We start from the raw sequence: 10,057 nt of genomic DNA, 5'->3' as shown, positions 1-10,057 counted from the left end.
CATTATCATAGAAAATGCCTTTTCTTGTCTGCAATTACGGACAAGGATAGGACATGTTTTATTTTTTTGCGAATCCGCAAATGCAGATGCAAACAGCACATTCCGGCCCCATTAAAAATGAATGGGTCCTCACCTGTTTGGATGCGGACCCATTTTGCGGACGTGTGAATGGACCCTTATGGACAGATACTGGGGGGAGATTTATCAAAACTAGCACAATGAAAAACTGGCTTGGTTGTCCTTAGCAACCAATCAGATTCCACCTTTCATTTTCCAAAAGAGCTCTGAAAAATAGATGTAATCTGACTGGTTGCTACGGGCAACTAAGCCAGTTTTGATAAATAACCCTTTAGACTTTTCATACTTGCTTTTTACATCAAATATGAACATATGCCATATTGGATGGTCTGTGTGGAAAATCGGACATGTGAATTATCCCATTAACTATTATGGGGGAGATTTATCATAACTTGCGTAAAGTAGAACTGGCTTAGTTGCTCATATCAACCAATCAGATTCCAACTTTCATTTTTCAGACCCCTTTGGAAAATGAAAGTTGGAATCTGATTGGTTGCTATCGGAGACTAAGCCAGTTCTGCTTTACATCGGTTTTGAAATACCTCCCCCAATATGTCTGTTTCGGGTGCTTCCTGTTCTACACACTTTTTGTGCATTTGACAGTTTCCACAACAAAGCTGCCCTGCTGCAGATTAGAAAGCCTGCCCTGAACTCTGGGTGGGGTTTTTTCTGCTACATGTGGATAGGATATTGTAAGGGTCCATTCACACGTCCGTGTGTATTTTGTGAATCCGCAAAACACGGATATCGGCGATATGCGGTCCGCACATCGCCGTCACTTAATAGAAAATGCCTATTCTTGTCTGCAATTGCAGACAAGAATAAGACCTGTTCTATTTTTATTTTTCAGGAACGAAATTGCGGACCCAGAAATGCGGACCCGCAATTCCGGAGCCGGGCAGCACATCGTGCTGCCCCATAGAAATGAATGGCTCCGCAATTCCGTTCCGCAAAATGCAGAACAAAATTGTGGACATGTGAATGGACCATAACACCGTGATGTCACAGAACTGATTTGTTGCGTGTAACTTCTATTAAGGGAGCATTCACACGACAGTGTTGGTTTTGCATTCCGCAAATCACGGATCCGTGTGTTCTGTATGTCTTCAGTTATTTTTCCTTTCCGTAAGTCCGTATAATACGGACGTGGTGCTTCCGTGTGTCATCTGTTTTTCACGGTCCGCAAAAAACTGAAATTAGGTTTCCTAGAATGTTTTCAGTCCAGGGGTCAGCAAAAAACGGATGACATACGGATGCATTTCCGTGGGCTATCTGTTTTTTACGGACCCAATGACTTTCTATGGGGCCACGGACCGTAATTTGCGGCCAAGTATAGGACATGTTCTAAAATAAAAGCAATGGAAACACGGAACGGACAGCACACGGATGACAATGAAAGGCATTCCGCAATTTTTGCGGACCCGTAGAAATGAATGGGTCCGTGCATTGTCCGCAAAAATTGCAGAACGGACGCGGAAGAAAAACACGGTCGTGTGAATGGTCCCTAAAGCCAGTGCATGAGAAGCCGCGCGCAACATATGATACAATCAGATAGATAGATATCTCTCCATGAATTTCTAACAGCATTTTCTGAGAAGGGTGAAATCTCCAGCTAAAACCACAAACCTGATCGACATGCTGCGGATTTTGAAAACCGCAACGTAGGCCAATTTCTGCATGGGGGGGGGGGGGAAATCCACAAAGTGTACATGAGGTTTGTGTAATCTCATACATGGCCAAGATACGGTATGTCCCACTCTCGCTAGTTGTGATGGTGAAGCAGGGAGCCATCCGCTTCCCACTTCACTATTCCGCTCTCGCTCCCCAGCAGCAGCACGATGCGGTCACACATTGCGCGGCTGGTTGTGTAGGAGGAGTCAGTGTGTGCTCCTCCGTCTCCTACTACACAGCAGCGCGATGTGTGACCGCATTGTGCGGCCGCTGGGGGACGCCGGCAGCTGAGATGTGATCATCAGAGGAACCAGGTGAATATTTTTATTTTATTTTGTATTCCTGTGAAGGGGGCACATGTGGGCATAACTACTCTGGAGGGGGCATTAAGGGGACTTTGTGTGTATAGTTATGATTTGGGCAGAGTTAGAGGCATGGCCTATTACGGGGATGGCCAACCTGCGGCTCTCCAGCTGTTGCAAAACTACAACTCCCAGCATGCCCAGACTGCCTACAGCAGGGCATGTTGGGAATTGTAGTCTTACAACAGCTGGAGAGTCACAGGTTGGCCATCCCTGGCCTAGTATGTTGTCCCTCTTTACAATTTTATAAAGTATTCAGGTATTGGTGTGGCTCTAATGTTACAGCCGTGGCCCTACTGTTCACTGCATGGGAAACCTGTGCAGAGCTCAAACTGAGCTGCTGTAAAAAGGAAAAAAAGCTGCAGCCTAATGCTGCTTACAGCCTCATTCACACATCTGTGTTTTGGTCAGTGATTGTGAGCCAAAACCATAATTGGAGCCCCCACAGAGATGAGGTATAAGGGAAAGATCTGCACCTGTTCTGTGGTTAGAGCCGCACCTGGTTTGGGCTCAAAATCACTGAAGGAAATTACTGACTGAACACTGACGTGTGAATGAGGCATAAGGGTGTATCGCGCAGACAATTGTCGGGAGGGAAGCATTTCCTCCCGATAATCGCCTGCTCGCTAGCAGAGGAGACCGCTGCGATTGCATGCAGCAACCTCCTCCACCATTAGATAAGACGGCACCATCTGCCACCTGCAAACAATAATTTTAACATCAAAAGATTTGGATTGCTCATTGGGCAATTGGAGGCATTATTACACTGCCAGATGATCGCTATACGAACGCTCGTTGGCAATTATCTGCCGAAAAATCAGGAAGTCTTAGGACTCTTTAACACGAGCGGTTGCCATGCGTGGAATCTGCTGCATGAAGGCGTGCCAAGCTCTGTTGTGGACAGCAGAGACACGGACCTTTAACATGGCTGATAATGCTCCATTCCTCTGATCTTTTTACTACAAAATCACAGTAAGATAAAGCCCCTAAGCCTTTCACACGAGCGTGACGGATTGGGTCCAGATGCGTTCAGTGAAACTCGCTCCATTTTGCATGCAAGTTCAGTCAGTTTTGTCTGCAATTGCGTACATTTTTTTCTGTGCGAGTGCAATGTGTTTTGATGCATTTTTTTTAATGCGTGTGATAAAAAATCGGAAGGTTTACAAACATCTCTTAGCAACCATCACTGAAAGACGCATTGCATCCGCACTTGCTTCTGGATGCAATGCGTTTTTCACTGAAGCCCTATTTACCTCTATGGGGCCAGGGCTGCGTGTAAAACGCAGAATATAGAACATGCTGCGTTTTTCACGCAACGCAGAGGTGATGAGTGGAAAAAAACACGCATCAGTACACAGACCCATTGAAATGAATGGGTCAGGATTCGGTGCGGGCGCTATGCGTTCACGTCACACATTGCACCCGTGCGGAAAACTTGCTTGTGTGAAAGGGGCCTTATATAGGCTTTAGTGACTTGGCGTATTGGTGGTCATTGAGGGGTTATGTAGCTTTTGTCAGTTTTGCTGGAAGAAAACGCACCATAAATGCAGGTAAGTTGTTGCAAAAAACAGACTTTTTTTGCTGCACTAAAGATGCATCATATGTGATGTGTGGTACGTCATGCTCAAATTGCAGGTTAGGTGTGACCATTAGATGGTGGTGTTTTCTACCATTGGGATTATTGGTGATGATTACTCTCAGACTACTTGCACACGTGTATTTGTATGCAGAAAACAACCTAAAAAATGCTGGAACTTTTTTAAATTTTTTTATTTATTATAGCTTACAAATAAAAATAGAATCTCAAATAATTGCCATGCTGTAAATTTTAAAATCCTCACGGAAAATGCATGTAATCTGCATATGTTGCATATTAGGTGTGAAAAATAATACATGACCAGCAAAGTGTATGAGGCAGATCGACCTGCTGTATGGATTGTAAAATCTTCAGCATGGCAATTGTGTTTCAGGATTTTTATTTTTATTTTCCCCGGAGCCTCCCCAATGGCACTGACTGGAGGGTGTCCCCACTCCTTGTACAGGAAACAACGCAGAAGCTCCTTATCTAAGCCAGTTGTTTCCTATCTCTGGGTAGTGTGGAAGCGCCTCTTGCTTCTATACAGGAAATATGGCCTCATTCCTTGACTCCTCAGTGTCTGGGAGGGCCGTTGCAGAGGACAGGGGGCATCGGGGACACTGCCTCCCTTCCATGTTCTTGGGCATAAGCAGCCCTGGGTTTTTTCACTGTATTCCTTGCTGGAGGAGGTGAGGGATCTGACTCAATGTCTTCCGGGCAGGTGAAGACTTCCTTTGGGCATTGGAAGTCTCCCGCTTTGATCGAGGTAGGATGTGCGTGCGTCATGGCGTAACAAGGTCTCTTAGGTCCAGGTGCATCATGACGTCACGCTAGTGCCGGATATCAGGAGGAGGCCGGAAGCATGGAGCAGCAGCATTTGCTGTTTCATCCTCATTTTGTTGGCTCTAATAGATTTGGACTGCCCTTTGCCTGTAGATCTTGGCTCCAGTGCCCTTAGCCTGGTAAGCCTTCTCCCCTGCATTGGGCAGATATTTCAGTTGGGTGAAGGTGTTTCTCATCCACCTCTGGTGCTGGTGGCCATTTTAATTATTCCAAAACCGTACTTTAATTTTAAATCAGATTATTCATAAGGTTGAGAAACCTCCACCTCCAAGGCACCTGGGGGAGATTCTGGCTGCAAGAAGTGCACCATCTGCAGGAAGTCCTTTCTCTCTAAAATCTAAAGTCACTCTGCTCTAAATGCTGAAGAATCTCACTCATTCTTAGACTCCGTGAGGAATATGATAAGAGAAGAGGTCAATGCTGCAGTAGTCAAGATTGCCTACCTTGTCTCCGCAAGCCTCCACCTCCCAGAAGTCCCACAGTTTTTAATTGTATGGATTTAATTTGGTGAAGGAGATTGTGGATGATAATTCTGACTTCTTAGAAGAGGGTTATTAGGGTCTCCCAGAGGAATTTAGAAGAGACTAAGGAATGTCATTTTGCGCAGGATCAAATGTTTTAAGGATTAGGGGAGAGATGCGTCTTCCCTATTCATAACATTGAGTTAATTTCTAAGGAATGGTGAGATTCTGAAAGAAGGGCTCCTGTTACAAGCCCTTTTGAAAAGGAATTATCCATTCTCGGACTCTGATTCAAACCTCTGGGACAAAACTCCAAAAATCGATTTCCCCAGTGGCTCGAATCTCCAAGACTACCTCCCTCACATTAGAAGACATGGGTTTATTATGCAACCCTATGGAAATGTGAAAGCTTACTTTAAAAAGCCTGGGAGACAAATACCATAATGTTCAGACCCAGTATTTAATCTACATGTACAGCTAGATCCTTGTCAGTATGGTTGCGTCAACTGGAGGATCATTTAGCAGCTGGAACCCCAAGAGGAAATCTTAGTGCCCTTGCCAATGCTAAAACGGGCATAATTTTAATTTTTTATTTTTTTTTAGCTAACGCCTATGCTGGTTTGGTAAAACTGTCAGCAAGGTTGTCCACCATCTCTAATGCCACCCATAGGGCAATATGGCTCCATTCCTGGTCAGGGGATACTGGTTCAAAGAAACACCTATGCTCTATCCCCCTATGGGCTTTTTGGGTCGGTCCCAGATGACATCTTGGAGAAGGCTAGTGATGAGAAAAAAACACACAGACCAAGTTTTTTTTAATCAGAGGCACTCCTTTCGGAATAAAGAAAAAAAAAAAAAAACAGGCCTAGGACAGACCAAAAAAGAGGATTATTCAGGAAGAGGAGTCATCGAGAAGAAGGGGTAAAGGATTCCTCTTCACTCTGGACAACTCTTCCGAATCCACTTAATGACTTGGCGCAAGGTGAAAAAATGTAGCTACAGAATGGGGGAAAAATAGGAACCTCCCCTTGTGTGTAGTGGCTTGTATTCAAGAAGGTTTCAGACTGGAAGTCTACGCCTACCCGCAAACCATTTCATAATCAACAAGCCCTTGCCTCAAAAAGAAAAACAATTTTATCTCTGGAATCCCAAATTACCAACCTAATAAAATAACATGTCCTTCTCCCCGTCCCAGACCAACAACAGTGCGGGTTTTTATTCTCCAGTATTTCTAACCCAAAAACCAGGGGGGTTGTTCAGACTTATTATAAATCTAAACAGTCTAAACAAATGCCTAACCTACAAAAAATTCAAGATGGAGACCATTAAATCAACCATAAATCTACTTCCTCAATACTGCTATATGGTGACAATGGACCTACAAGATGCATTATTATTTTTTTCTTTGTACCATATGCTGAACAATTCATTTCAATGGGTCCGCAAAAAACAGAAGTTACTGTGTGCATTCCGTTTCTGTATGTCCGTATTTCCGTTTGGCCAAAAATATAACATGTCCTATTGTCCGCATTACAGTTCTATGAAGAGCCAGCTGTTCCGTTCTGCAAAATACGGAATGCACACGGATGTCATGCGTATTTTTATTTTTTTTGCAGATAAGTTTGCTGTGGACTGCAAAATACATACGGTGCATGAGCCCTAAGGCCTACTGAAGATGTCTGTGTGCATTCCGTATTTTGCATAATGGAACAGTTGGCCCCTAATAGAACAGTACTATTCTTGTCCATAATGCAGACTATAATAAAACATGTTCTATTTTTTCGGACTGTATATGAAACCATTAATTTTCAATGGGTCTGCAAATAAAAATAAAAAACTGACACGGAAAGTATATGTTTGTGTGCTTGGGCCCTAAGAGAGAGCCTTTGTCAGGCTCTCCCCTTTGGACTCTCGTCAGCTCCAGGTTATTATAATATTTTTTTTCAAAAGTGATGGCCAAGATAACAGGCTATCTCCATCTGCAAGGGATCCTCATCATTCCTTATTTGGACTGCTTTCTTATTGCAGCTGAAAAAAACATCTCCTTCATCTAGACCTAGTCTGCAAAACTTCTTGGACCTGGGATGCATAATAAATTACAAAAATCTGACTTTATTCCAAGTCGGTGGAAAATTTTCTTGGGCATTCTTCTCAACTCTCACCTACTAATTGTTTTTCTTCTCGGAGAAAAGAAATCCAGCCTTATATCAAAAGGTCTCAATTTTGCAAGTCAAAACCTCAACCAACAAAAATTATGAACATCCTGGGTCTTTAACATCTTTAATATCCGCAGTCAGGTGGGCACAGTCGTACAAGAATCCTGCAGTCCTTTCTTTTGGCTTCCTGGGATTGCACCCAAGGTTACCAGGACAAAAGTGTCTCTTCCGCTACGTATAAAACACTCCCTAGCCTGGTGGAGAATAAAAGAAAAACTTCAGGGGTCTACTGGTGACAAGATCTACTACTAGTTGTCAATACAGATGCCAGCAACTGAAGCTGGGAGGTCATGCTCAGTGGCGTAGCTAGAAATGACTGGGCCCCACAGCAAATTTTTGAATGGGGGTCGTGTGTGTGTGTGTGTGTGTGTGTGTGTGTGTGTGTGTGTGTGTGTGTGTGTGGCAAGTGAGTATTTTGACCACATCATCCTCTTTATGCATGTTGTCTTACTCAAAGCTGTATAGGCTCGAAAGCCTACTACCAATTAAGCATATTAGGTGATGTGCATCTCTGTAATGAGAAGGGGTGTGGTCTAATGACATCAACACCCTATATCAGGTGTGCATAATTATTAGGCAACTTCCTTTCCTTTGGCTAAATGGTTCAAAAGAAGGACTTGACAGGCTCAGAAAAGTCAAAAATAGTGAGATATCTTGCAGAGGGATGCAGCACTCTTAAAATTGCAAAGCTTCTGAAGCGTGATCATCGAACAATCAAGCGTTTCATTCAAAATAGTCAACAGGGTCGCAAGAAGCGTGTGGAAAAACCAAGGCGCAAAATAACTGCCCATGAACTGAGAAAAGTCAAGCGTGCAGCTGCCAAGATGCCACTTGCCACCAGTTTGGCCATATTTCAGAGCTGCAACATCACTGGAGTGCCCAAAAGCACAAGGTGTGCAATACTCAGAGACATGGCCAAGGTAAGAAAGGCTGAAAGACGACCACCACTGAACAAGACACACAAGCTGAAACGTCAAGACTGGGCCAAGAAATATCTCAAGACTGATTTTTCTAAGGTTTTATGGACTGATGAAATGAGAGTGAGTCTTGATGGGCCAGATGGCTGGATTGGTAAAGGGCAGAGAGCTCCAGTCCGACTCAGACGCCAGCAAGGTGGAGGTGGAGTACTGGTTTGGGCTGGTATCATCAAAGATGAGCTTGTGGGGCCTTTTTGGGTTGAGGATGGAGTCAAGCTCAACTCCCAGTCCTACTGCCAGTTTCTGGAAGACACCTTCTTCAAGCAGTGGTACAGGAAGAAGTCTGCAAGGTAAGAAAAACATGATTTTCATGCAGGACAATGCTCCATCACACGCGTCCAAGTACTCCACAACGTGGCTGGCAAGAAAGGGTATAAAAGAAGAAAATCTAATGACATGGCCTCCTTGTTCACCTGATTTGAACCCCATTGAGAACCTGTGGTCCATTATCAAATGTGAGATTTACAAGGAGGGAAAACAGTACACCTCTCTGAACAGTGTCTGGGAGGCTGTGGTTGCTGCTGCACGCAATGTTGATGGTGAACAGATCAAAACACTGACAGAATCCATGGATGGCAGGCTTTTGAGTGTCCTTGCAAAGAAAGGTGGCTATATTGGTCACTGATTTGTTTTTGTTTTGTTTTTGAATGTCAGAAATGTATATTTGTGAATGTTGAGATGTTATATTGGTTTCACTGGTAAAAATAAATAATTGAAATGGGTATATATTTGTTTTTTGTTAAGTTGCCTAATAATTATGTACAGTAAGTCACCTGCACACACAGATAATCCTCTAAAATAGCTAAAACTAAAAACTACTTCCAAAAATATTCAGCTTTGATATTAATGAGTTTTTTGGGTTCATTGAGAACATGGTTGTTGTTCAATAATAAAATTAATCCTCAAAAATACAACTTGCCTAATAATTCTGCACTCCCTGTGTGTGTATATGTATGTGTGTGTATGTGTATATATATATATATATATATATATATATATAATTAATTTTATATTTTTTTACACCCCCCTTCCTTTCATGCCGCCCTCATTTCTGTGGCTAGTAAGGATCGCTCTCTCAGACCAGGCCTGGCAGCTGTTCCATCTGTTTCCTAGACTGTCTATACTGTCACTATCTAATTTCTTTGTGTAATACTGTTGAGGGGGCCCTGACAAAATCTTTTAGTCCTCCTCCTCCTCCTAGATCAGGGTCAGGGCCCCAAAGCAGCTGCTTCCCCCTATAGCTGTGCCCCTGGTCATGCTGGAGACCTAATAGTTCAGGGGGTTTGGGACAAATCTGTCAGACGCTTCTTCAAACCGAAGAGAACTCTCACCGCTTCACTAAGTCCTTCTAGCACTTCATTCAAACATCTGTCATGTAAAGATTATCTTGGACAATACAACTATAGTGGCAGGGAGGCACATGGAGCAGCTCTCTAGCATCGGGGTGTTCCAGTCCTAGATCTATTTGCAAATCGATACAACAGGAAGGTAGAAAGGTTTTGTTCTGTCCACACAGGATCAGCCAGAAATTCTGGATGCTCTCACCCATGGCCAAAGGGGGTTGCTATATGTATTCCTCCCCCCTTCAGCCTGATCCTAGGAACTCTTATGAAGGTGGCAGAGAAACATGCTCAAGTAGTTATGATTGCTTCCTTTTGGCCAAGAAGGCCTAGTTTCCCCTTCTGATCAGCCTGTCAGCAGGAGAATATTGAACATTACCAGTGTTTCCTGGCCTATTACTTCAGGGTTGATTATGCCACCCCAGGGTCTCTCTGCTTCGATTGACGCATTGAGATTGAATACCTATGTCTGAGAAGGAAAGGTCTCTCTGATCCAGTAATCTCCACCATGTTGCGGAGTGGAAAGGCTAGAA

The sequence above is a fragment of the Bufo gargarizans genome, chromosome 3 (assembly GCF_014858855.1).
Source record: "Bufo gargarizans isolate SCDJY-AF-19 chromosome 3, ASM1485885v1, whole genome shotgun sequence".
NCBI classification, from domain to species: Eukaryota; Metazoa; Chordata; class Amphibia; order Anura; family Bufonidae; genus Bufo; species Bufo gargarizans.
The sequence above is the reverse complement of the archived record's forward strand: the minus strand, read 5'-3'. Positions refer to the sequence as shown.